At 53.7% G+C, this 2,059-nt stretch overlaps 1 long non-coding RNA gene across 1 annotated transcript; it reads left to right on the top strand.

The window, feature by feature from the left end:
- Positions 1 to 766: 766 nt before the first annotated feature.
- Positions 767 to 1,805, top strand: LOC308469222. The gene is made up of 3 exons (XR_013982039.1): positions 767 to 815; positions 901 to 1,429; positions 1,776 to 1,805. It is a non-coding gene; the product is annotated as an uncharacterized lncRNA (long non-coding RNA).
- The last annotated feature ends 254 nt before the right edge of the window (positions 1,806 to 2,059 follow it).

Raw genomic sequence — 2,059 nt, 5'->3', positions numbered from 1 at the left:
CCCTAGCCCTCCCCTGTCAATCATTCTCCATCTTCCATCATTCTCCCCCGTCAATCATTCTCCATCTTCCATCATTCTCCCCTGTCAATCAATCTCCATATCCTGTCAATCACCCTAGCCATCGCCTGTCAATCATTCTCCATCTTCCATCATTCTCCCCTGTCAATCATTCTCCATATCCTGTCAATCACCCTAGCCCTCCCCTGTCAATCATTCTCCATCTTCCATCATTCTCCCCTGTCAATCATTCTCCATATCCTGTCAATCATCCTAGCCCTCCCCTGTCAATCATTCTCCATCTTCCATCATTCTCCCCTGTCAGTCATTCTCCCTCTTCCATCATTCTCCCCTGTCAATCATTCTCCATACGCTGTCAATCACCCCAGCCCCACGCTGTCAATCATTCTCCATCATATTTGGGGTCAGTCCGGATGACCTGGCAGGATCCCTTCTCACCTGTCAATCAACCGGTCGACGGATCAGGCGCCGGGTTCCAGGCGATCCGGAAGCTTCCGGAAGAGGGAGGGGGCGGGGTCCTTGCCTTCCCTGCGATCCGATTGGCCGAGGAAGAGGAAAGATGCTGCAATCGGTACCCGGGATGCGGAGAAGGATGAAGGATGCTCAGAGGGAGGCAGAGTGGTACCCGAAATTCTGAGGAGGAGGAAGGATGCTGAAATTGGTACCCAAAGATGCTGAGAGGGATGCAGGGAAGGATGAAGGATGCTCTGGTCCAAATTGGTACCCAGGATGCAAGGAAGGAGGAAGGATGCTGAGAGGGATGCAGGGAAGGATGAAGGATGCTCTGGTCCAAATTGGTACCCAGGATGCAAGGAAGGAGGAAGGATGCTGAGAGGGATGCAGGGAAGGATGAAGGATGCTGAGGAGGAAGGATGCTGAGAGGGAGGCAGTGTGGTACCCGGGATGCGGAGAGGGATGAAGGATGCTGAGAGGGAGGCGGAGTGGTACCCGGGATGCGGAGAGGGATGAAGGATGCTGAGAGGGAGGCAGAGTGGTACCCGGGATGCGGAGAGGGATGAAGGATGCAGAGTGGTACCCAAAGATGCTGAGAGGGATGCAGGGAAGGATGAAGGATGCTGAGGAGGAAGGATGCTCAGAGGGAGGCAGAGTGGTACCCGAGATTCTGAGAAGGAGGAAGGATGCTGAGAGGGAGGCAGAGTGGTACCCGGGATGCGGAGAAGGATGCAGAGGAGGAGGAAGGATGCTCAAATTGGTACCCAAAGATGCTGAGAGGGATGCTGAGAAGGATGAAGGATGGTCAGAGGGAGGCAGAGAAGGAGGAAGGATGCTCAGAGGGATGCAGGGAAGGATGAAGGATGCTCAGAGGGATGCTGAGAAGGATGAAGGATGCTCAGAGGGATGCTGAGAAGGATGAAGGATGCTCAGAGGGAGGCGGAGTGGTACCCAGGATGCGGAGAAGGATAAAGGATCCTCAAATTGGTACCCAAAGATGCTGAGAGGGATGTAGGGAAGGAGGAAGGATGCTCAGATGCAAATTGGTACCCAAAGATGCAGAGAGGGATGCGGAGAAAGAGGAAGGATGTGGAGAGGGAGGCAGAGAAGGATGAAGGATGCTCAAATTGGTACCCAAAGATGCTGAGAGGGATGCAGGGAAGGATGAAGGATGTGGAGGAGGAAGGATGCTGAGAGGGAGGCAGAGTGGTACCCGAGATTCTGAGGAGGAGGAAGGATGCTCAAATTGGTACCCAAAGATGCTGAGAGGGATGCAGGGAAGGATGAAGGATGCTCAGAGGGAGGCAGAGTGGTACCCGGGATGCGGAGGAGGAAGGATGCTCAGATTGGTACCCAAAGATGCTGAGAGGGATGCAGGGAAGGATGAAGGATGCTCAGATGCAAATTGGTACCCAGGATGCAAGGAAGGAGGAAGGATGCTGAAAGGGATGCAGGGAAGGATGAAGGATGCTGAGAGGGAGGCAGAGTGGTACCCGAGATTCTGAGAAGGAGGAAGGATGCTCAAATTGGTACCCAAAGATGCTGAGAGGGATGCAGAGAAGGAGGAAGGATGCTCAGATGCAAATTG

This window comes from Podarcis pityusensis (genome assembly GCF_964106645.2).
Source record: "Podarcis pityusensis genome assembly, contig: HAP1_SCAFFOLD_513, whole genome shotgun sequence".
Taxonomy (NCBI): domain Eukaryota; kingdom Metazoa; phylum Chordata; class Lepidosauria; order Squamata; family Lacertidae; genus Podarcis; species Podarcis pityusensis.
Note: the sequence above shows the minus strand (reverse complement) of the source record. Positions and strands in the feature narration are given on the sequence as shown.